The sequence below is a fragment of the Pongo pygmaeus genome, chromosome 11, assembly GCF_028885625.2.
Source record: "Pongo pygmaeus isolate AG05252 chromosome 11, NHGRI_mPonPyg2-v2.0_pri, whole genome shotgun sequence".
Classification (NCBI taxonomy): domain Eukaryota; kingdom Metazoa; phylum Chordata; class Mammalia; order Primates; family Hominidae; genus Pongo; species Pongo pygmaeus.
Window position 1 is genome coordinate 86847387 of NC_072384.2, and position 26417 is coordinate 86873803.

At 45.5% G+C, this 26417-nt stretch overlaps 1 long non-coding RNA gene across 1 annotated transcript in view; it reads left to right on the forward strand.

Annotated features, from left to right (window-relative positions):
* Window positions 1–19121: 19121 nt before the first annotated feature.
* The window catches only part of LOC134737700 (uncharacterized), a 456000-nt gene continuing 448704 nt past the window's right edge, over window positions 19122–26417 (forward strand). The window contains exons 1-3 of the long non-coding RNA XR_010122859.1: window positions 19122–20037; window positions 22412–22529; window positions 23105–23221. This is a non-coding gene — a long non-coding RNA (uncharacterized LOC134737700). The remainder of the gene's footprint in view (window positions 20038–22411; window positions 22530–23104; window positions 23222–26417) is intronic.

The following is a 26417-nucleotide window of genomic DNA, read 5'->3' on the forward strand; positions in this document are numbered from 1 at the left end:
AGATGTTGACCCTAGAATCAGTAAAGTAATCCTCTTTCCCTTTTAGTGGCATTGTAAAACTATTACTAGGAAAAGTTAATAATTAATGTCAGTGGTGAGGTGCATATTAATGCCACAGAAACCCAGAAGGAAGGCATTGATTAAAATAGAAACTATTTTAATAACTCTTAAATAAGGAAACCTTATTAAGAGTCTTCTGTAGAAAGTAATTGAGAAAATCTCATGTTTCTTTTGAACTCTTTGGAGAAAATAAAAAGGTGATAATTTCAATGAAATTTTTAAGTTCTACAAAAATCCTTCATCCAGTTCTAGGAGATAAAATGGTAGCTAAAGGACAAGCACAATGACAAGACCAGAATTCAGGTCTTCTGTTCTCAAGATCAGTGTTTATTTTGAGGATTTGTTGTTGTTTGAGATAGGGCCTGGCTCTTTAACCCAGGCTGTAGTGCAGTGGCGTAATCTTGGCTCAGTGCAACTTGTGCCTCCTGGGCTCAAGTGATCCTCCCACCTTAGCCTCCCCAGTAGCTAGGACTACATTGCACACCACCGCGCCTGGCTAATTTTTGTATTTTTTGTAGAGACAGCGTTTTGCCATGTTCCCAAGGCTGGTCTCGAACTTCTGGATTCTTGGACTCCAGCCTTCCAAAGAGCTGGTATTACAGGCTCAAGCCACTGCACCTGGCCTTGAGTTTCTTAAATAATGAATCTCTTCAGCCTTTTTCTCTAGAAAGATATACAAATTTTGTTTCCTTTTCTCTCTCTTCTAATAGCAGGTCACACCCTATGGGTTTCATATTTTTTTTTAATCATCTGTCATGAATCCTCAGTCTCTAGTTCTCTGTTATCGATATGACATAAAGTGAAAGCCTTTTCAACACAGTTTTAAATTCAGGTATCAGATCAAATACGGTTGGCAAATCCTGCCCAGTGAAATAAGTTGTTAGCTGAAGCAGTAAAAAAAGAATGAGTGCTTTTTTTTTCTGTTATGACATCCCTGCTCTGTAAGTAAATGATGGTAAATAGTACTACAATGCAATCTAAACTGGAATAATTTTATTCACGTTCATTTTATTTGACTCTTTTGCAGGGAGAGGAATCTTTTCTATTTTAAATATATAAGCATTGGTATATATTTAACCATTTATGGAGTCTCTACCATATGAGAAGGACTGTGGTAAGCAATTAAAATATAGTATCTCAAATCCTCTTTGGTATTATGAGCATTTTACCATTGATGAATAACTATAACTATAATAATAATAATACTTGCTACTTTGTACAAGGTAGTCAGCAATATGTGAACTAGCTAAGCTGATTCACATATACTATCTTGTTGGTCCTAACATCTTCCTTATGAGGTTACTACTATTGTCATTTTGTCATTCCATTTTCCAGATTAGAGAAAAAGAGAGATTAAGAAACTTGCCCGTGGTTCCTTAATTAGTAAATGTTGGGACCTATGTCCAACCTCATGTACGTTCATTGCCAAAGCCTGTTGGCATCCCGAGAACAAGTTACCTCTGAATTTTGGTAAATTCTTCAAACACTCTTACCTTTGAAAGCCTAATACAGAACAGGCTCTAGCACCTGACAGGCCTGGCTTCAAATCCTTATGGATCTGTTTGGCAATTACCATCAACAGGGTTTCTCCTGTTCCCACAAGCAAGTCGTATTTGTAGCCAGTGGGAAGAGGAGAAAAGAACAAAAGCACATGCTCCTTTTTTATAAGAGCATGAATGACTTCTGTTCCCATCCCATTTGTCAGAACTTAGTTTTGCAGATTATCCTGGGGAGGTTCGGGAATGCTGATTTTAAACTAGGCAGCCATGTGCTCAGCTAAAATTTACAGATTTCACTAATAAATAAAGGGAAGAATAGATATTAGGACAACCAGGCAACCAGGAGTCTTTTCCTCCCTGAGTTTTGGTACTCTGTGACCTTGGACAAATTTCTGATCTTGTCTAAGCCTCAGTTTTGACCTGTGCGAAATGAGGTTAATAGTATCATGCCTGTAATCCCAGCACTTTAGGAGGCCCATGCAGGTGGATTGCTTGAGCCTGGGAGTTGGAGACCAGCCTGGACAACATGGTGAAATCCTGTCTCTACAAAAAATCCAAAAATTAGCCAGACACGGTGTCATGTGTCTGTTGTCCCAGCTACTTGGGAGGCCGAGGTGGGAGGATCATTTGTGCCTAAGAGGTTGAGGCTACAATAAGCTATGATCACACCACTGTACTCCAGCCTGGGCAACAGAGCAAGACACTGTCTCAAAAGATAAAAAGAAAGAAGAGTCTCTGAAGGAAGGCTGTATTTGAATAAGACTCTTCACAACAGCCAACTGTCTGAATTACAAGAAGCGATGGCTGAATCGATATTGGGCCCTTAAAATCCATATTGTGACTTTGGAAGTATCTGTAACTTAACACTTCTACAGAGTGAAGTCTACATAGATCATGGCCTTATGAGCATCAATAAGAATTTAAGGGATATGGCCGGGCATGGTGGCTCATGCCTGTAATCCCACTTTGGTAGGCCAAGGCAGGCAGATTGCCTGAGGTCAGGAGTTGAAGACCAGCCTGGTCAATATGGCGAAACCCCGTCTCTGCTAAAAATATAAAAAGTAGCCGGGCATGGTGGTGGGTGCCTGTAGTCCCAGCCACTTGGGAGGCTGAGGCCGGAGAATCACTTGAACTGGGGAGGTGAAGGTTGCAGTGAGCTGAGATCGTGCCACTGCACTCCAGCCTGGGTGATAGAGAAAGACTGTCTTACATAAAATAAAATAATTAATTAAATTAAAAATAAATAAATAAATGAAAACGCCCATGGCTTATATAAAGTGAGAAGAATGAGGCTAATGCTGACTTGGGTCCTGTAAGTAAAGTAGTCAAATCACCCTTGAAATCTCTTAAATCACTAGGTCCTGTGCCCAAGACTCCCCCAAACCAAGAATAGTACTAATTTTAGACCAGTATAACAGAGACCCTACCCAGCAACCCATGGTTCAGAGGGCTCCACTGTGGCCCTTCTCCAGTCAAACCTACCAGGGGTGAGGAGTCAGTCAGGCCCAAAGGATGTGTCCATCTGGACCTTGTACACCCCTGACCCCAACCTCTAGACTAACCTCAGGGGATAAGAAACTCTGAATTCCCTGTACAAATGGCCTGAGCCCACTTCCAAGGCCTGAATAGGCCTCTTCCCCAGGTCCAACTTTCCAAAGGGAGGTCACACCACCAGAGTGGGCCCCTCAGATCAAGCGGTGACAAAAGGCAACTGTTTGGTAATGTGAAAGGAGCTTGGACGTGTGAGCTGGGTGGCCCATGCTTGTACACAAAGCCCCTTGCCATGCAGACAGAGCCAGCAGTGGGAAGTGAAGAGGGTGGCCTATAGAGCTTGAGCCAGCTCTCCTGGTGCTGCTCACACTGCAGTAGAACTCTGAGGAGCCTGAGTCCTTTGACTTTGACCTGGTCTTTCATCCCATCTTACAGGACTATTTGTCACGGCAGGAGGACAGAATATATTTCTCTGTTAGCTTGATATATAACTTGTATATGTTTAAACATGTTAAGTGTGGATGTCTGTTTGTACTCTAGCCCAGGATCCCACACATGACAGGAGGCCTGGCCAAGAACTAATTGTTATCTTTTGAAACTGAGCCTCACTGCGTCACCCAGGCTGGTGTGCAGTGGTGTGATCTTGGTTCACTGCAACCTCCACTTCCCAGGTTCAAGCGATTCTCATGCTTCAGCCTCCTGAGTAGCTGGGACTACAGGCACACACGACAACGCCCTGCTAATTTTTTGTATTTTCAGTAGAGATGGGGTTTCACCATGTTGGCCAGGCTGCTCGAACTCCTGACCTCAAGCGATTTGCCCTCCTTGGCCTCTCAAAGTGCTGGGATTGCAGGCATGAGCCACTGTTCCCAGCCTGATTTGCATTTTAGTTTCAGTCTCTTTTTGCCTGAGTGTAAGGCCAGCAGGTATCACTTGCATAGGAGAGAAGGACAATGAGACAAAATGAGGCTGGGCACAGTGGCTCATGCCTGTCATCCCAGCACTTTGGGAGGCCCAGGTGGGCACATCACTTGAGGTCAGAAGTTCAGGACAATGAGACAAAATGATTATTTTTTCATCCCCCTCTTCTTTTTAAAAACATATTTGTTTACTGTTTTTCCCAACATCTTTGGTTAAATTCATGAAGGTATAAAATTATACAGATGATGTGTTTCCTTTAGCTGAGATCCAAGTAAGGGTAGTTCTTGGGGATCCCTGTCAGCAAAGCCCATGCTTAATTTTTTTTTTTTTTTTGAGATGGAGTTTTGTTCTTGTTGCCCAGGCTGGAGTGTAATGGCACGATCTTGGCTCACTGCAACCTCTGCCTCCCAGGTTCAAGTTATTCTCCTGCCTCAGCCTCCCAAGTAGCTGGGATTACAGGTGTGCACCACCATGCCAGGCTAATTTTGTATCTTTAGTAGAGATGGGGTTTCACCATGTTGGTCAGGCTGGTCTTGAACTTTTGACCTCAAGTGATCCACCCATCTTAGCCTCCCAAAGTGCTGGGATTACAGGTGTGAGCCACCGTGCCCGGCTCCATTGTCAAAATTTGATATGACAAAGTCTACTCAGTTTTCTCTCCATGTCTGTCTTCTCTGTATCATAACTACTGTCTTCTGTTATCAGGCCTGAAAAGGCAGGTGCAGCCAAGAAATCAACACTAAGAAGGTTTTTTTGGATGCTGATATTAGCTAGTGGAAATCTTCAGTGGTATATTCAAGCAAATCTTGGTTTTCTCCTTGAAGGCCATTTGGGAGGCCCAGATGGGCAGAGATCACTTGAAGTCAGGAGTTTGAGAGCAGCCTGGCCAACATAGTGAAACCCTGTGTCTACTAAAATACCGAATTAACTGGGCATGGTGGTGCATGCCTGTAGTCTCAGCTACTCGGGAGGCTGAGGCAGGAGAATCACTTGAACCTGGGAAGCAGAGGTTGCAGTGAGCTGAGATCATGCCACTGCACTCTAGCCTGGGTGACAGAGCGAGACTCTGTTTCAAAATAAAAAAGAAAAAAAAATGAAATTCAGAGCCTCATGCCCACCTAGACCTACTGAATCTGAGTCTATATTTCAACACACTCCCTCAGTGATTTGATTACTGTTTGAGAAACTGTTATTAAAAAGCTACTGGGGACTGGGTGCGGTGGCTCACACCTGTCTTCCTAGCACTTTGGGAGGCTGAGGCAGGAGGATCCCTTGAGCCCAGGAGTTTGATACCAGCCTGGGCATGATAGGGAGGCACTGTCTCTACAAAAAATAAAATAAAATAAAATAATTAGCCAGGTGTGGTGGTATATGCCTGCGGTCCCAGCTACTTGGTAGGCTGAGGTGGGAGGATTGCTTGAGTCTGGGAGGTTGAGGCTGAGTGAGCCATGATCTTGTCACTGCATTCCAGCCTGGGTGACAGAGTGAGTCCCTATCTCAAAAAAAAAAAAATTGTTTTTAAGCTACTGGATAGCTCACAGACTCTCCAGAGTCTGTGATGTGCCAGACTTGGTGATGTGCCATCAGGTACAACATCCACATCACTCCACAGAGGGGACGATCCCAGTGCCCGGGTCACCAGGTAAGAACGGATGTCTGCACTGCTAACAGTGGGCAGCCAACTTCACAGGAGCGCCACCATCGCCTTCTCACCTCACCCTGCAGCCTATGTGGGCCCAGCCCCTTCGTCATTCTCTAGCTTCCAACCCAAGGCAGATGCAGAAGGCTGCTGGGGCCCAGGCCACAGAGCCTGTCCCTCAGCTTAGGGGAGACCAGGAGAGGGGGTGGCATTTTCACTTTAAGTAATGAGAGCACAGGTGTGCCTCATAAAGGAAGAGAGGCTTCAAAACACCGGCAAGGGAGTTCAGCTGCTGTGTGGCCAAAAAAAGAACGACATGACAGATGTCTGCTCCCGGCATTTTTTTTTTTTTCTGGAAGAATTGTGGAGTCCAGCCCTACCACTACCTGCCTAGTCATCTTTACCAAAGTCAGGAATATCTCACACTCTGTTTCCTCATCTTTAATATTACTGTATTTTAATACGATGCTTTCTATTGTTAAAAGAAAAACTTCAGCCAAATTAAATTTAAAGGAATTCAATTGAGCAATGAACAATTTGCAATTTGGGCAGCCCCTAGAATCACAGCAGATTCAGAGAGACTCCAGGGGTGCCTTGTGGTCAGAACAAATTTACAGACAAAAAAAGTAAAGTGATATATAGAAATCAGAAGTGAGGTACAGAAACACCTGGGTTGGTTACAACTGGGCGTTTGCCTTATTTGAACACAGTTGAAACACTCAGCAGTATATGAGTGGTTGAAGTATGGCTTCTGGGATTGGTCAAGACTCAGCGATTGTCTAATAGTAACAGAGTTAAAATAGACACGTTATATATGTATATTATTTTAAAAAATGTTTTGGGGATATAATGTACATACCATAAAATCCACTTATATTAAGGGTATAATTCCATTATTTTGAATAAATTACTCACTTGTGCAGCCATTACATTTTCATCCATTAGAACATTTCCATCACCCCCAAAAATTTCCTCCTGCCCATTGACGGAATCCCCATTCCCACCCCTAGCCCCAGGCAAACACCAATCTACCATCTGTCTCTATAGATTCGCCTTTTCTGGACACTTCTTACAAAGGGAACCATACCATGTGTGGTATTTCATGTCTGCCTTCTTTCTGTCACTCGGCATGCTGTTTTTGAGGGTCATCCATGTTGTTAGATCAGTACTTTCTATTTGTCTGAAGAAGTAGTAGGTGTGGTAGAGAAGGCTTAGGCTTCAGAGACTATCAGACTTGTGTTGCATCCACACCTGGAAACTCAGAATGCCAGTTCAGTTACTCCACACTCCCATACAAGAGAAACAGAATCCCTTTACCTGGAATACAGATGCCTCCTCATTACTCTCTGGCATCTGCTTCCCCGGGGCTAGATTGAAAGGCAACTATACATCAGAAATAGTGTCTCACTGTCCAGGGACACAGATACAGGGCAAAACATCAGAACCTCACTGCGGCCCTCTGCTCCTCTCCTACTCAACACTTCATCACCCCTAACGACAAAGCAGCCACAAGTATCCATCTGGAACCATTCTTTGTCTTTTCTCAGGCCAGTGTATCTGGATGTGCTAAAGAGCCCTGGGATAAACTCCCCCAACACAGGCAACTGGAGGGAGATGGGAAGGCAGGAGAGGAAAGCAGCAGGATAATTCATAAATTAAATAGACAAGCAGAAGCAACAATACAGTTATAGCCCAAACAGCCACAGAGACAATAACTTACTTAGGATATAGATACCTATATGCAGGCTCACAAAGCTTATTATTTTCTTACCATTAAGTTTATTTACCCTGGCTGTTCTCATAGCGTATCAAATATTTACTCTGCTAAAAAATGATAAAAATAGTATTAAGAAAACATCATGATAGCCAGGCACACTAGTGTGTGCTTGTAATCCCAGCTACTGAGGGGGCTGAGACAGGAGGGTGATTTGAGGCCAGGAGATCCAGTCTAGCTTGGGCAACATAGCGATACCCTGTATAAAAACAATTAAAATTAAAATTACAAATTAAAAAGAAGACATTTTGATATTTGCAAAAAGCATTTAGATCCCGAGCTGAGGAAAACTGACAGAGGGAGATGCATCTGACATGCCCTATTCCAGTAGTCCCCAATCCTGGCTGCACATTAGAATCACCTAGGAAGCTGTTAAAAGGCTACAAATGTGGGCCGGGCATAGTGGCTCACACCTGTAATCCCAGCACTTTGGAAGGCCGAGGTGGGCGGATTGCCTGAGCTCAGGAGTTTGAGACCAGCCTGGGCAACATGGCGAAACCCCATCTCTACTAAAAATACAAAAAATTAGGCTTGGTGGTGCGTGCCTGTAATCTCAGCTACTCAGGAGGGTGAGGCACGAGAATCACCTGAACTCAGGAGACAGAGGTTGCAGTAAGCCGAGATTGTGCCACTGCACTTCAGTCTGGGCGACAGAGTGAGACTCTGTCTCAAAAAAAAAAAAAAAGTACAAATGTGGCCAGGCATGGTGGCTCAGTCTGTAATCCCAAAACTATGGGAGGCCGAGGCAGGAGAATCGCTTAAGCCTGGGAGTTTGAGATCAGCCTGGGCAACATAGTGAGACCCCCATCTCTAAAAAAGAAATTGTAATTAGCTGGGTGTAGTGGTGTGTGCCTGTAGTCTCAGCTCCTCCAGCTCCAGAGTCTGAGGTGGGAAGATCACCTGAACCTGGAAGGTCAAGTCTGCAGAGAGCTGTGATCATGCTACTGCACTCCAGCTTAGGTGACAGTGAGACCCTGTCTCAAAAAAAAAAAAAAAAAAAAAAAAGTACAAAGGCCCAGGCCCCTCCCCGCCCCCAATTGTATTAGTTTCCTGTGTCTGTCACAACAAATTAACGAATTACAAAAAAAAAAACAAAAAAACCCCGAACTTGTTGGCTGAAACCACACTCACTTCTGTACTTCTGTAGCAATTCTGGAGCCTAGAAGTCTAAAACCAAGGTGTCAGCAGGGGCGAGTTCCTCACGAGGCTGTAAGGAAGAATTCTGCCTTGTCTCTTCCAGCTTCTGGTTGTTCTGATGTTCCTTGCCTTGTGACTGCATAGTTGCAATTTCTGCCTCCATCTTCACGTGACCTCTTCCTGTTCTTCATGGGACTCCTCTGGGTATCTCTTACAAGGACACTTGTAGTTGGATTTAGGGCCATTGAGCTAAACTGTGATAATCTCATCTGAGATCTTTAATTATATCTGCAAATGCCATTTTTCCAAATAAGCTAAATTCATAGTTTATAGGACATGAACATATCTTTATGGGAATGACCGCTCAACCCACTATACATAACCAAGTAAATCAAGAGACTATAGGGTGAAACCTGGGCATTTGCTTTTTTTTTTTTTTTTTTTTTTTAAAAATACAGGGTCTCCCTCTGTTTTCCAGGCTGTAGTGCAAACACAGCTCATTGCAGCCTCGACTTCCTGGGTTTAAGTGATCCTTCTTCCTTGGCCTCCCAAAATGCTGGGATTACAGGTATGAGCCACCACGCCCCACCAGCATTCATATTTTTTAAAGGTCCTTGGGTGATTCCAAGGTTCAGCCAAAGTTGAGAATCATTGATCTACTTGAACTGCCATGTTGTGCCCAGCAGAGGTTCTGAGTACAAACAGACAAGAAGCCCAAAAAAGAGACCAAAGGATGTTTCTGGCCCCCAAACACATGCAAAACTGAGAGAGATCAAGTGGACTGCCCCATCCCAAAGAGAAAAGAGGGCTGTGCTTGGAAAGTGGGAATCCTCATGGAATAATGTAAGGAATGCCCAGTGGGATGGGGGAAGCTTCTAGGGTTTTTGTTTGTTTCTTTGTGGTTTTTGAGGGGTCAAGTTCTCCTCTGTCACCCAGGCTTGAGTGCAGTGGCACGATCATGACTCACTGCAGCCTCAAACTCCTGGGCTCAAGCAATCCTCCCACCTCAGCCTCCTGAGTAGCTGGGACTAGGGAGCATGGCACCACATCCAGCTAGGTTTCTTTTTAGAGATGGGGGCCTCATGATGTTGCCCAGGCTGGTCTCAAGCTCCTGGGCTCAATTGATCCTCCCACCTCAGCCTCCTGAAGTGCTGGGATTGCAGGCTTGAGCAGTTTCTAGTTTTTAAGGTTTAGAATCTATTCATAGGACATAGTGTTGCCAAAGCTTAAGGAGAAAGCCTTGAAGTCAGATTAATCTGGTTTCAAATACCACCTCTGTCATTTTCTTGCTGTGTGACCTTGGGCAAGCTACGTAACCGCTCCACGTTTTAGTTGCCTTGTCTCTCAAAACAGGACAAGACAGCAGCTGCCCTGATATGTTACTGAAGATGTAGTTATCAATGGGATTGAGAAATGATGACCCCAACTCCCAAGGTGTTGACTCTTCAGATACAGAAATAAATGGACAACCATGAGAAGCAAGGTAAAGTGTAATCCTTCAGTGATTTTTTTTTTTTTTTTGAGACAGAGTCTTGCTCTGTCACCCAGGCTAGAGTGCAGTGGTGCAATGTTGGCTCACTGCAACCTTCACCTCCCGGGTTCAACCGATTCTTGTGCCTCAGTCTCCTGAGTAGCTGGGACTACAGGCATGTGCCACCACACCCAGCTAATTTTTTGTATTTTTAGTAGACACAGGGTTTTACCATGTTATCCAGACTGGTCTCCAACTCCTGACCTCAAATGATCCACCCACCTCGGTTGGCCTCCTAAAGTGCTGGGATTACAGGCATGAGCCACCGCGCCTGGCTGCCTTCAATGATTTTTATCTGTAACAGCTAAAATGAAAGTAAAGGAGAGTGCTGGGGCAGATTCTGGTGCTTTGCCACGCTTGGACTTCAGCTGGTCAGAGCTATCGTTATTAGTCTCAGGATCATTCTCTATGGAAAAATTGTGCCTGAACAACAGATAACAGTGTTGCAAAGTCAGGATGGCAAGGCTGTGCAAACCCAAGAAACTACTAAAGCAGGGGATATAATGTGAAGGAATGTCTCATTTGTTGATGGATATCTGCAGCCTCCTGAGGAAGTTTTACCAAAATAGATCGTGAGAGTGACTAACTGAGGAGCAGCCTTCTAGATTTTGAATGCTGCAGAGCAGAAGAGCATGTCTGGATTGCTGCAGGACCCACAGTTTATTATGAAACAATCAAAGATGCCAGTATGTGATCCCAACACATGGCAGGTTGTCTCTGAGGGGTCAGCTAGCCTGCTGGAATGGAGAAATGCCGCTGTAATCGACATTTCCCTTCTTTACATGCTAAGTGACCTCCCCAGATGAGGCAGCTGATTTGTCACATATCAAATCCAGGCTGGACTGGCTTTATAATGATCAGGATGTTCATCGCCTCATATGTCCCTTACCCAGGTCATAGCACCTAGGTATTGATGCAGGTGAGCTCCCAAATTGGTGTTCAGCCCAGGAAAGTTCTTGGCTTCACACAGGAAAGAACTTGAGAGTGAACTGACACAGTAAAGTGAAAACAAATCAAGTTTATTAGACCAACAGAGTACAAGAAAATGGCTGCTCCATAGGCAGAAGAGGCCACCCCATAGGGAGAGCAGCACTCGGGTATCACTGGCCAGCTGTGTTTACAGCTACTCCCTAATTATAAGCTAAATAAGGGGCAGGTTATTCACAAATTTTCTACAAAAGAGGTTGGGAGTTCCCAGGACCGAGAGTTCCTCCCCTTTTAAATCATATGAAGTAACTTCCTAGGGCATTGCCATGACATTTGTAAACTGTCACAATTGCTGGTGGGACTGTCTTCTAGCATGCAAATACATTACAATTAGCGTATAATGAGCAGTGAGGGGAACTAGAGGTTGCTTTTGTTGCCAACTTGGTTTTAGATGGTTTTGGCTAGTTTCTTTATTGCATCTTTTTTTTTTTTTGAGATGGAGTCTCTGTCGCCCAGGATGGAGTGCAGTGGCACAATCTTGGGTCACTGCAGCCTCTGCCTCCTGGGTTCAAGCGATTCTCCTGCCTCAGCCTCCCAAGTAGCTGAGACTACAGGTGCGTGCCACCACGCCAGGCTAATTTTTTTGTATTTTTAGTAGAGACAGGGTTTCACCGTGTTAGCCAGGATAGTATCCCGATCTCCGGACCTCGTGATCTGCCTGCCTCGGCCTTCCAAAGTGCTGGGATTACAGGCATGAGCCACCGCACCCGGCCTACTGCATCCTTTTTGACCAGATCCTGTTTCAATCAACTGGGTTATGACTAGTGCTCAGAAAACAAGGCCTGCTAATCTCCCACCTCAGTGTGATTATGTGAGTTCCTCTTGCACAGGAATCCCATGGAAACTTACTGCTGCAAAATCAAGCACAGTTCAAATCATATGAGATTGGTTATCTCGGTTTCCCCTCATGGGTCTTACAGATGCCAAGAAAATGATGCCCATTCACAAAAGAATGGGCAAAGTTAAAGGAAATAGTCAAGAGACTTGTCCCAGCAGGGTGAAAACTTTCAAATATAAGAACTGGGATGGGCTGGGCGTGGTGGCTCACGCGTGTAATCCTAGAACTTTGGGAGGCTGAAGCGGGTGGATCACTTGAGGTCAGGAGTTCAAGACCAGCCTGGCAAACCTGGTGAAACCCCATCTCTACTAAAAATACAAAAATTAGCCAGACATGGTGGTGCATGCCTATATTCCCAGCTACTCAGGAGGCTGAAGTAGGAGAATCCCTTGAACCCAGGAGGTGGAGGTTGCAGTGAGCCAAGATAGCACCATTGCACTCTAACCTGGGTGACAAAGCAAGACTCCATCTCAAAAAAAAAAAAAAAAAAAAAAGAACTAGGATGAAAATGCTGAATATTGATGAATCAAAAGAAAAATCTTATCGCAGCACCATGGGAGATTCAGTGGACTCACAGGTGCCCCTGCTGGTGTCCCAACATTGAAGGGCCCTCAACAGATTCACCCTATTTACCTGAGTTTGCAGGAATTTGAAAAGACTGAAGGCAAAGATGAAAATGAGAAATCTGACCTCGAATCACTGGGGCAAGTGGTCAGGCATATTAATCAGGACAAACACTGATGCAGGGGTCAGGTTCCCTTGGCCTGATCCTCAACAGCAGACCTGGGGCTTGTGCATATGTGTGAGGATAACGAACATGGGGTGGAGAAAAACTTCTGAGAGTCCTTCCCACAGGATCCCAATGCATTATGTTATCAAAACCTGTTAGTGAAGTCATAACTGGGTGACAGTTTGCTAGGGAGCATCTGGGGATATAAAGATGGATGAGATGAAGGTGAAAGTTTGGATGAAAACTGGAACATTAGAACAGACTTCATGTGAACTGCTTGTGTCTCCTCTACCTAAGTGTATTATTAGATGGAATCATGTGTGACTGGGAGCACTTCCCATTCCTAGTATTATAAAATCAAAGGTATGTAAGTTTGCCCTTCTGCAATCATTAATTGGGCATACTAAATGGGAACCTATAGAATTGCCTGAGCCCACATAGCTTGTTAATTTGACACAGTGTCGGATGAATCCTCGTAGACAAAAAGAGAATACCACTTTAATTGCTGACATGTTAGAAGTTGGAGTGCTGATACTAACAAATTTTCTGTACAAATGTCCTGTGTGGCTCATGAAAAAGGGAAGTGTCTCATCAAGACTACAGTAGATTTTCCAGGCTTGAATAAAGTAGTCCTGGCTGGGCATGGTGGCTCACGCCTGTAATCCCAGAACTTGGGGAGGCCAAGGTGGGCGGATCACCTGATGTCAGGAGTTCAAGACCAGCCTGGCCAACGTGGTGAAACTCCGCCACTACTAAAAATACAAAATTAGCCATGCATGGTGGCAGGTGCCTCTAATTCCAGCTACTTGGGAGGCTGAGGCAGTAAAATTGCTTGAACCTGGGAGGCAGAGATTGCAGAGAGCCGAGATCGCACCACTGCACTCCAGCCTGGGCAACACAGTGAGACTCCATCTCAAAACAAACAAATAAACAAACAACACAAAAATAAGCTGGGCATGGTGGTGCACATCTGTAGCTACTCGGGAGGCTGAGGCAGGAGAATCGCTTGAACTCAAGAGGTGGAGGTTGCAGTGAGCCGAGATCAGGCCATTGCACTTCAGCCTGAGCGACAGTTTGAGACTCCATCTCAAAAAAATAAAAAATAAATAAATAAAAATAAATAAAGTAGTCCTGACTACAGCACCAGCAGTTCCTGATATGGTTTCAATCATGCAAAAAATACAATGTCTTGCAAATGTTTTTTCTTTATCACAATCTTGTAAAAGAGTCAAACATGGTTTGTCTTTATGTGGGAAGCATCTCAGCTTACTACATTGTATTGCCACATGGTTATTTGAATTCACCAGTTTACTGCTGTGTCAATACACTACATTGCTAATGCCACAATCACATCAGAAACTGAAAAACAAGCCAGGATTGACTTAATGCAGTAGTGAACAGTCATCACTAATACAGGCTGGTTGACCAATCTAGCAAAGATCCCAGAGTCCATATCAATGGTAGAATTCTCAGGAATAACCTGGGCAGGAGCTATCACATCCCACAGGCAGCTAAACTAGACTCTCTTGTTATCTACCACTGGAATTCAGTGAGAAGCACAGGGTCGGGTGGGTTGTTTGGATTTGGAAGACATATTCTGCATCTGGAAAGAGTGTTGAGCTCTTATCTATTAAGGCTGAAGGAAGGCTGTATTTGAATGGGAACCAACACAATAGCAGTCTATGACTGCATTTCAAGAAGTGATGTCTGGATATATATTTGGCCCTTATGGCCCACTCTGATATGATTTTGGAAGTTCAGTCAGTTCAGTCAGCACTCTTTTTTTTTTTTTTTTTTTTTTTTTTGAGACAGAGTTTCGCTCTCGTTGCCCAGGCTGGAGTGCAATGGTGCAGTCTTGGCTCACTGCAACTTCCGCCTCCTGGGTTCAAGTGATTCTTCTGCCTCAGCCCCCAAAGTAGCTGGGATTACAGATGCCCACCACCACATGGGCCAGGCTAATTTTTGTATTTTTAGTGGAGATGGGGTTTCACCATGTTAGCCAGGCTGGTCTTAAACTCCTGACCACAGGTGATTCACCAGCCTGAATCCCAAAGTGCTGGGATTACAGGCATGAACCACCTTGCTCAGCCTCAGTCAGCACTCTTATCTGCAGGCTTCACATCTCCTTGGTTCACGTTAACACTCCTAATATAGATGGTCAGCATCCTGTTTGGAAAGCTCCCCACTCTAACCAACTGATGGTAAAACAAATTGAAGAGGTTGAGAACAAGTAAGCTCAGTAAGCTGAATTGCATGCTATTTTCCTTGCAGTGGTGGAAGAATTAAACAACAATTAGAACCCTGTAGTCTAGGTGCATTCCAACTCATGAACATTGGCCAATAGCTGGCCACGTGGTCAGGAAGAGGAACAATGGAAAACTGGATTGTTAGTGGGGTGTCCAGCTGGGCGCGGTGGCTCATGCCTATAATCCCAGCACTTTGGGAGGCTGAGGCGGGTGGATCGCCTGATGTTGGGAGTTCAAGACCAACCCGACCAACATGGAGAAACCCTGTCTCTACTAAAAATACAAAATTAGCTGGGCATGGTGGCGCATGCCTGTAATCCCAGTTACTTGGGAGGCTGAGGCAGAAGAATCACAAACCTGAGAGGCAGAGTTTGTGTTGAGCTGAGATCGCACCATTGCACTCCAGCCTGGGCAACAAGAGCAAAACTCTGTCTCGAATAAAGAAAAAAGTGGGTGTCCATATGGAACATGGCCTTACGGAAATCACTATGGGAATTAAAGGGATGCATTAAATAGGACATGTTAATGCCCATCAGAAGAACCTTTTTCCCAGACTGGAAAGTGATTGGAACCCCAAGTGGATATCATGGTACATCCAAGGTGGCCAACTGGGCCCATGAAATGAGTGGACATTGGGGGCAGCAGCAATGCAGAGAGGGGTGATCATAGATACGTATTCTTCTGCACCCCCAGAAGCATAAAATGCCAACAAGAACTGTCCTCACTGCCCTCCAACCCGGTTCACATCCCTACTCACTCCCCACCATGCCAGCTCACTCTCCCATTTGGTGTCCCTTTTGTGTAGTATCTCTTTTCCCACTGTTGGACACTCATTAGCCTGGCTAATATGGCGAAACCTCATACCTACTAAAAATACAAAAGTTAGCTGGGCATGGTAACAGGCACCTGTAGTCCCAGCTACTCTGGTGCATAGGTAGGAGAATCACTTGAACCTGGGAGGCAGAGGTTGCAGTGAGCCAAGATTGCACCACTGCACTCCAGCCTGGGCGACAGAGCAAGACTCCGTCTCAAAAAAAAAAAAAAACTTCTCTTGGCTGGGCATGGTGGCTCATGCCTGTACTCCCACCACTTTGGAGGCCAAGACAGTAGAATCCCTTGAGGCCAGCAGTTCAAGACCAGCCTGGGCAACATAGTGAGATCTTGTCTCTTAGAAAAAAATAATTTTGTTTTTTGAAATGAAGTCAGCATATGCTGCCCAGGCTGGAGTGCAGTGGCATGATGTCAGCTCACTGCAACCTCCGCCTCCCGGGTTGAAGGGATTCTCCTGCCTCAGCCTCTCTAGTAGCTGGAACTACAGGCGCCCACCACCAAGCCCGGCTAATTTTTTTTTTTATTTTTTTTATTTTTAAGTAGAGACAGGGTTTCACCATATTGGCCAGGCTGGTCTTGAACTCCTGACCTTGTGATCCTCCCACCTCGGTCTCCCAAAGTGCTGGGATTACAGGTGTGAGCCACCGTGCCAGGCCAGAAAAATTTTAAAAGTAGTCAAGTGTGCCATGTGCCTGTAATCCCAGCTACTCCAGAAGATGATGGGGGTAGGACCACTTGAGCCCCGGAGGTCAAGGCTGCAGTGAGCCATGATGGCATCACTGCACTCCAGAGAGAAAATGTGTCTTAACAAAACAGGCCAGGCACAGTGGCTCATGCCTATAAACTCAGCACTTTGGGAGGACGAGGTGGGCGGATCACAAGGTCAAGAGTTCAAGACCAGCCTGACCAACATGGTTAAAACCCGTCTCTATTAAAGATACAAAAATTAGCTGGCATGGTAGCGGGTGCCTGTAATCCCAGCTACTCGAGAGGCTGAGGCAAGAGAATTGCCTCAATCCGCGAGGTGGAGGTTGCAGTGAGCTGAGGTTGTGCTACTGCACTGCACCGGGGGACAGAGCAGGACTCCGTCTTGGGGAAAAACAAAACAAAACAAAAAACATTCTTTGGTCTTCAGCTATAGTGTATTATAGAGTACCTTAAAATTCTAGCAAGATACTAGGAATAGCTACCCTTGAAGTGAGACTTTAACCTCTTTGTTTCTTGTTCCCAATATGTTTATTTGACGTGGTGGAGAATTACACATGGTTGGTTTTTGTTTGCTTTTTTAAACATGGTTTCACTCTGTCACCCAGGCAGTGAGGCGATCATGGCTTAATGCAGCCTTGACCTCCCTGGCTCAAGTGTCCTCCTATCCACCTCTCACGTAGCTGGCACTACAGGTGCATGCCACCGCATCTGGCTAATTTTTTTATTTTTATTTTTTGTAGAGATGAGATCTTGCCATGTTGCCCAGACTGGTCTCAAAATCCTGAGTTTAAGCACTACTCTTGCCTCAGCCTCCCAAGGTGCTGGGATTACAGGCATGAGATGTCACACACAGCCTGATAATTACTGACAAATTGAGGTAATATGGGAAATAAGAAAAAACAATCTATATCTAAACATTTCATTTTTAATTCAATGCTCTTTGGTGACTTTTTCCACATATACCAGTTTTTTTGTTTTTTGTCTTTTTGAGACAGAGTCTCGCTCTGTTGCCTGCGCTGGAGTGCAGTGGTGTAATCTCAGCTCACTGCAACCTCCGCCTCCCGGGTTCAAGCCATTCTCCTGCCTCAGCCTCCTGAGTAGCTGGGATTACAGGCAGGCACCATCATGCCTGGCAAATTTTGTTATTTTTAGTAGAGACGCCTCGGCCTCCCAACTTACTGGGATTACAGGCATGAGCCACCACATTTGGCCTTACATATATCTGTTTTTAAAAGCTCTTCACTCTAGGTTTTATTTATTTAGTTAGTTTTTGGAGACAGGGTCTTACTCTGTCACCCAGGCTGGAGTGCAGCAGCACAATCTCAGCTCACTGCAACATCTGATTCCTGGGTTCAAGTGATTCTCTGGCCTCAACCTCCCAAGTAACTGGAATTACAAGCACATGCCACCACGCTCAGCTAATTTCTTTATATATATATATATATATTTTTGTTTGTAGAGACCAGGTTTCGCTATGTTAGCCAGGCTGATCTTGACCTCCTGACCTCAAGTGACCCACCCACCTCGGCCTCCCAAAGTGCTGGGGTTACAGGCATAAGCTACTGCACCCTGGTATTATTTAAATTGTATACTTTTTCATTGTCAAACAATTAGAAAATTTACATTTGTAACTGATATGTACCTTGGCCTGCAGTGAAGCTTTCTGCTGTTGTTTATCAGGGACTAGGTTTCTCAAGTGTTGCTCAGAGAGAATTGGCAACAATGGCTTAGAGAGCCTATGGGGTTGGTGCCAGATGGGCTGGGGGTCGGCATTGTCTGAATTAGATATTGGAATTGATGACCCCTCACCCCCAGGCACCTTCTACTCAAATTATCATAGTTAGTGGGATATTGACAACTACTACGGAATCTCTTTGTACACAGCACAGGGCCTGGAAAACAGTCAGCATTTAATGAATATTTACTGGCTGGCTGAGATTCCTGCAAAAGCATAACTCTGCTACAAGGTTCTCAGGTGGATGCCGATTATGACTTTAAAGTTCTTGTACAGTTCACAAACTCTTTTCACATGTGCTACAGGTAATTTTAAGAATTCAAGGCTGGGCGTGGTGGCTCACACCTGGAATTCTAGCATTTTCGGAGACCCAAGCAGGAAGATTGTTTGAGTTCAGGAGTTTGAGACCAGCCTGGGCAACATAGGAAGACACCATTTCAACAACAACAACAACAACAAATTAGCCAGGTGTGGTGACAGCGCCTATAGTCCCAGCTACTCAGGAAGCTAAGGTGGGAGGATCACTTGAACCTGAGCAGTCTAGTTTGCAGTGAGCCATGATGGTTTCACTGCACTCCAGCCTGGGCAACAGAGGGAGACCTTATCTCAAAAACGAAATAAACTGTTGTATCTGTCTTCCTATAAAATTCTATCATTTGAACTTAGGACTCTTTCATCAAATCCTTTATTTACACCATCCAAAAAGAATTTATTTGATGGAATGAAACCACTGTGAGCGAGTCCCCTGTGGTTCTAGAATACAGCACCTTTTTTTTTTTTTTGAGACTGCAACCTCTGCCTCCCAGGTTCAAGTGATTCTCCTGCCTCAGCCTTCCGAGTAGCTCGGACTACAGGCGCCTGCCGCCACACCCAGGTAATTTTTGTATTTCTTTTTCTTTTTTCTTTTTTGAGACAGAGTCTTGCTCAGTCGCCCACGCAGGAGTGCAGTGGCGCCATCTCGGCTCACTGCAAGCTCCGCCTCCCACGTCACGCCATTCTCCTGCGTCAGCCTCTCAAGCTGCTGGGATTACAGGCGCTTTCCACCATGCCAGGCTAATTTTTTTTTTTTTTTTTGGAGACAGAATCTGGCTCTCTCGCCCAGGCTGGAGTGCAGTGGCACGGTCTCGGCTCATTACAAGCTCCACCTTCTGGGTTCACGCCATTCTCCTGCCACAGCCACCCGAGTAGCTGGGACTACAGGCACCCGCCACCATGCCCGGCTAATTTTTTTGTAGTTTTGAGAGGCGACATTCGTGCTGGCTCGCTCTCCGCGCCTCCTCGGCCTTAGTGCCCACTCTGGCCGCGCTTGAGGAGCCCTTCAGCCCACCGCTGCACTGAGGGAGCCCCTCTCTGCTGGCTAAGGCCAGAGCCGGCTCCCTCTGCTTGCAGGGAGGTGTGGAGGGAGAGACGCCGGCTGGAACTGGGGCTGCCCGCGGTGCTCGCGGGCCAGAGCGAGTTCCCGGTTGGTGCGGGCTTGGCAGGCCCTGCACTGAGAGCGGCGCGCCGGGCAGTGAGGGGCTTAGTACCCGGACCAGCAGCTACGGAGGGTGCGCTGGGTCCCCCAGCACTGCCGGCCTGCCCGCGCCCCACTTGAATTCTCGCAGGGCCTCAGCAGCCTCCCAACAGTGCAGGGCTTGGGACCTGCAGCCCGCCATGCCCGAGCCCCGCACCCCCGCCGTGAGCTGCTGCGTGGCCGCCCCCTGCTCCGCGGCGCCTGGTCCCCTCGGCCGCCAAGGGCTGAGTGCCAGCTAACAGCGCGGGACTGGCGGGCAGCTCCCACAGGCGGCCCTAGCGGGGGATCCACTAGGTGAAGCCCGCTGCGCTTCTGAGTTGAGTGGGGACTTGGAGAACTTTTATGTCTAGCTGGAGGATTGTAAATGCACCAATCAGCACCCTGTGTCTAGCTAAAGGTTTGTAAACGCACCAATCAGTGCTCTGTGTCTAGCTGATCTAGTGGGGACTTGGAGAACTTTTGTGTCTAGCTGAAGGATTGTAAATGCACCAATCAGCACCTTGTGTCTAGCTCAAGGTTTGTAACTGCACCAATCAGTGCTCTGTGTCTAGCTGATCTAGTGGGGTCTTGGAGAACTTTTGTGTCTAGCTGAAGGATTGTAAATGCACCAATCAGCACCCTGTGTCTAGCTCAAGGTTTGTAAATGCACCAATCAGTTTTCTGTGTCTAGCTGATCTAGTGGGGACTTGGAGAACTTTTGTGTCTAGCTGAAGGATTGTAAATGCACCCATCAGCACTCTGTGCCTAGCTCAAGGTTTGTAAATGCACCAGTCAGCATCCTGTCAAGATGGACCAATCAGCTCTCTGTAAAATGGGCCAATTGACTCTCTGTAAAATGGGCCAATCGGCTCTCTGCAAAATGGACCAATCAGCAGGATGTGGGTGGGGCCAGATAAGGGAATAAAAGCAGGCTGCCTGAGCCAGCAGTGGCAACTTGCTGGGGTCTCCTTTCACGCTGTTGTAGGTTTGTTCTTTTGCTCTTTGCGATAAATCTTGCTGCTGCTCACTCTTTGGGTCTGCACTGCCTTTGTGAGCAGTAATGCTCACTGCAAAGGGCTGCAGCTTGATTCCTGAGGCCAGCGAAACCACGAACCCACGGGGAGGAATGAACAACTCCAGATGTGCTGCCTTAAGAGCTGTAACATTCACCGCGAAGGTGTGCAGCTTCGCTCCTCAAACCAGTGAGACCATGAACCCCAACAGAAGGAAGAAACTCCGAACACATCCGAACATCAGAAAGAACAAACTCCGGACACACCATCTTTAAGAACTGTAACACTCACCCTGAGGGTCCGCAGCTTCATTCTTGAAGTCAGTGAGACCAAGAACCCACTAATTTTGGACCCAGTTTTAGTAGAGATGGGGTTTCACCCCGTTAGCCAGCATGGTCTTGATCTCCTGACCTCATGATCTGCCCGTCTTGGCCTCCCCTAGTGCTGGGATTACAGGTATGAGCCGCCGCACCCAGCCAATTTTTGTTGTTTTAGTAGAGATGGGGTTTCACCATGTTGGCCAGGATGGTCCCTATATCTTGACCTAGTGATCCGCCTGCCTCGCCTCCCAAAGTGCTGGGAGTACAGGTGTGTACCACCATGCCCGGATAATTTTTTTATTTTTAGTAGAGACGGAGTTTCACCATGTTGGCCAGGCTGGTCTGAAACTCCTGGCCTTAGGTAATAATCCACCCACCTTGGCCTCCCAATGTGCTGGGATTAGAGGTGAGCCACTGTTCCCGGCCTCCAGGCTTTTAATGACAAATACAACTGGCATAAATGGGTGTTGAGAATGAACGTGGCTGAGTCTTAGGCAGCATGCTGTTAAATTTTTCAGAACACAGATATACAGATTATCCAAAATTCTTGTCAGCCACTGGTGTTTTATAGGAGAGTGAAGAATGTCAGTTAATTTGGCCACCGAGGTAGTGGAGTTAGGACAGTGTCTGCTCTGTCCACTGTGTGGAAGTTGAAGTCGTTATCCACTCCCCTGTGGCCGGATATTCCAGTGGTTTCCAGTTCTCAAATGTGCACTATAATGATGATCCTTAGGATGAATTTCTGGAGGTGTAATTGTGCTATGTATGTACATAGATGTAGATGCTCCCACATGTACTTTGTCTTTGAGACAAACTGCCAGATAACCAAAAAGTGTGTGCCAGATTTCATCAGATTGTAGGAGAGTGTCCATTTTCATGTTCTGTTTTCAAAATTGAAAATTGTGACAGGTTAAATGTGGTGGTTCATGTCTATAATCCCTGCAGTTTGGGAGGCTGAGGCAGGAGGATCCCCTGAGGCCAGGAGTTTGAAGCTAGCTGGGCAGCATAGGGAGACCCCCATCTCTGCAAAAGTTTAAAAAAATATATTAGCCAGGCATTCTGGCACACACCTGTATGTGGTCCCAGCTTCTCTGGAGGCTGAGGTGAGAGGATTGCTTTACCTCAGGAGTTTGAAGCTGCAGTGAGCCATGACCACACCACTGTATTACACCCTAGGTGACAAAGCAAGACCTTGTCTAAAAGAATTTTTTTAAATTAAAAAAAAAAAAATTTTGTGACAATAAATCTACAAAACGTGCTCAGTTTGATAGGTGAAATTTTAAATTGCATCATTAGTTTGTATTTTTGATGTACAGATGCATATTTTTCTTTTGAAACATTATCCTTCTTTGTGACCTGATGAACATAACCTGTGTTCACTTTTCAGTTCAGGTGTTTACCTGTTTCCTGTTGGTTTGCATTCACTCTTTATTTACTTATATTTATTTATTTTTTATAGGGTCTCACTCTGTTGGCCAGGCTGGAGTGCAGTAGTACAGTCTTGGCTCACTGCAACCTCTGTCTCCCGGGTTCAAGTGATTCTCCTGCCTCAGCCTCCCAAGTTGTTGGAATTACAGGTGTGTGCCGCAACACTTGACTAATTTTTGTATTTTCACTAGAGACAGGGTTTCACCATGTTGGCCATGCTGGTCTCAAACTCCTGACGTCAGGTAATCCACCCGCCTTGGCCTTCCAAAGTGTTAGGATTAGAGCGTGAGCCACAGCGCCTGGTCCCACTGTTAATTATGGATAATAAACCTTATTCCATCACTGACAGCAAAATGTTCACATTATGTTTGCTGTTTTCATTGAGCAATATTGGAACTGTCATTCATTTTAATATAAGCCTAAGAGGACACAGCTTGGATTTTAACGTTTAATACAGATAATTTTGGGGTAGTTTAAATGTTTCTTTATTTGGTTAATTTATACATATTTGTTCATGTTTATTCAATGTGATCATCAAGATTCTTTGAGACCCCCATTTAAAACAGTAATTTGTATATTCTTGGAACTTCTCAGGTAAAGGATTATAGCATAGCATAAGTTGTAGCACATCAGATCTTTGCAGCTGTTGCATAATAGGTTATGTCCTCTGATTAAAAGTAACAATGACTTGGAGTGTTTTATATGGCTCTCTTTTTTTGGACAGGTGTTTCTTTGCCTTTCAGAAATATAAGGGTTTGAATTAGAATATTTTATGCCACCTGTGTTGCTGGAACCTAAATCATATTTGTAGGGAAGAAGGATGAAGAGGGAGATATTTATGGTGAGTGTTCAACCTCTGAATTTGTCTTCATGGCTGACTTTGGGGATCAGTCATAAAATCATACCTGTCTTCAGTCTGGTGTAACTTTTAAAGTGATTGAGATATTTATTAACCCAGTTATTTTTTCTTGGATGTTATTATAATTTTAGAGCTTTCTTTGAAAATCTGTCATTTGTTAATTGAGGCATCTTGTTTGAAACAATGTGCAGCATAACGGAGAAATCATAGGCCATCATTTGAGTGACATTTATTATATGTGGTCCATGATCCTTGAAAGTCTACTTCGTCTATGTCTTTTGAGCACTCCTTACCTTGGGCCCCTATTTTTGCTAACTTGGGGTTTAGTCTGAAACGCTAAAGGTGAGGAAATTGTGTGTTCCTTTATTGGGGCCTAAGCTTGCCCCATGGTGCATTTCATAGATTGTCATAGGCTCCCACTGCAGAATAAATGGTGATGGCCCACCGTAGCAGGGCTACCCATCCTCGGTCCTATGGTCAGACACCACCCATCTGGCAAGGATTATTGCCCCGCATTGACTCCAGACTATAGGCTTCAGGAAGCCCCTGGAGGACAGATTTGTAGGAAGGATGGGGGGGGGGGGTCACTCTGTCAAAGTGTGTATCCTTGAGTGACTTAGTTTTTGTTCAAATGGAAGTTTAAATTCTTTCTAAAAGGAAAAAAATTACATAGCAGATATGTTATTATAGTGCATTGCTATCATCAAATTTATCTAATGAAATAAATAGACTAGATAAACAGAGACTGTCTCTCCCTCTGATGGGGACATGTTGATGGTGTTCTCAGGAGAGGACCGTGTGGAAAACTTGTCTTTGAGGCCCCCAGGCCTAAGGTCCTCCATCCTCCCATGGAGGCTGTTTGCTGTTGCGCTGGAGGAATGATTTTCCTCTTAGGACAATCATGGCTTGTAGCAGAGCAGGAGACTGCATTGGTCAGAGGGTTCCGAGTGGATCTACATGGCTGGGTTTAAGTCCCAGCTCTGCCAATTGTCAAGGCTGTGATACTAGGCAAATACTTCTCCTGAGCCTCAGTTTATTCTGTAAAATGAGGGTGACAGGCCGGATGTGGTGGCTCATGCCTGTAATCCCAGCACTTTGGGAGGCCAAGGTGGGCAGATCACTTGAACCCAGGAGATTGAGACCAGCCTGGGGAACATGACAAAACTCTGTCTCTACAAAAATTACAAAATTACCAGGCATGGTGGCACACACCTATAGTCCCAGTTACTCGGGAGTCTAAGGTGGGAGGATCGCTTGAGCCTAGGAGGCGGAGGTTGTAGTGAGTTGAGGTCATGCTGCTGCACTCCAGCCTAGGCGACAGAGCCAGACCCTGGCTCAAATTAAAAAAAAAAAAGAAAGAAAATAAAAGAGAGTGCCAGGCATAACCTTCTTACAGGGAAGTGAGAGGTAAAGGAGAAAATGCAGCAGATGCTTGCCCCTGTCTCTGGCTGAACTTGGACAGATTCAAAAGAGGGAAATACAAGGTTTTGAAGAAATTTAGAGCTCAGAACAGGGCTGATTAGAACTCTAGGAGAGGCCGGGCACAGTGGCTCATGCATGTAATGCCAGCACTTTGGGAGGCTGAGGCAGGCAAATCACCAGAGCTTGGGAGTTCTAGACTAGACAGGACAATATGGCGAAACCTCATCTCTACTAAAAATACAAAAAATTAGCCAGTCATGGTGGTACATGCCTGTAATCGCAGCTACTCGGGAGGCTGAGGCAGGAGAATCACTTGAAGCCAGGAGGCAGAGGCTGCAATGAGCCGAGATCGTGCCATTGCACTACAGCCTGGGCAACAAGAGGGAAACTATCTCAAAACAAAAACAAACAAACAAAAAACTCTGGGAGAGACCTTCATTCAAGAGTATGGTCCAAGGCATTGGGTGCCTGTTGTGAGGGCTCAGAGCTCAGGAGTAAAGCAGCCCAGGCTATCAGCTGGGGTGGAGGGATAACCTGCGGCCCACTTTTGCTTGGTCTTTGTGCAGAATAGTCTGCATCTCAGGTCCATCCCTCTGACCTCCAGCTTGCCCTGAGTACAACTTAGAACCATTGTGTGGATGGTGGGCAGCAGGAATTGTCCTGGACAGGCCCCTCCCTGGTTTGGTCAGCCCTGCTTGAATGGGGTCTTTGCGAGGAATCTTTTCAGAGGCTGTCATCTCTAGAAGGTTGGCCAACAGGTGGAGATGAACGCAGCAGTTACTTTGGTTAAGAAAAGTGGCGAAAAACTATAGTGCAGCCCATTGCATTCTGGGTTAGCCTCTCATAGTTATAAAGAATGCAAAACCCTGTCCTATTGGAAGCGACTTGCTGGCAAAAGAATTCCTCCCTGTCCCCAAGTTTCCTCTGTTTACTGCTTTGCTATGTTGTCTTTCTGTCCCTCCACTGCCTGGCAGCTTGGAAGAAGTCAGTATGTTCCTACAGCTCTAACCCAGAGCAAATCTTCTCTGAAAACACCAGGAAGTTGGACATGAGCAAGAATTTTAAAATCATTTTGGAATTGTGAAAGTTGAGATGTGAATTGGCCTGTTCTTGTCTTACCTAACTAAAACAGAGAGGCTGAAAGTAAAATGCGCTAGGGTACATAACATTGTTCCAAGAATGCAATTCTCTGTGAGGCTGGCTGCTGAAACTGGGCTGTCACCTGAAACCAGTTTTATCTAATGGCTGCCGAAACCTGCTATGATTCTAAGAATAGTTTCACCCATTGCTGCCACTGAACAGTCAAAACCTGCCAGCTCCGCACATTCTTATAGTGCCAATGAATTTTTTCAAAGAGCAATACAACTTTTTTTTTTTTTTTTTTTTTTTGGAGACAGGGTCTCACTCTGTCACTCAGGCTGGAGTACAGTGCGTGGTCACAGCTCACTGCAGTCTCGACCTTCCAGGCCCAACCGATCCTCCTGCCTGAGCCTCCCGAGCACACCACCATACCTGGCTGTTTTTATTTTTGTTTTTCATTTTTTTGTGAAGACAGAGTCTCCCTGTGTTGACCAAGCTAGTCACAAACTGCTTGACTCAAGGGATCTTTCCACCTCGGCCTCCCAAAGTGCTAGGATTACAGGCATGAGCCACGGTGCCTGGCCCAACATTAAAAAAAAATAAAACCTCTAACCTTCTCTTTGTTCATCAGACATAGACCATCCAGTCTGTGCATATGCTTTGAATTGTAATTCTT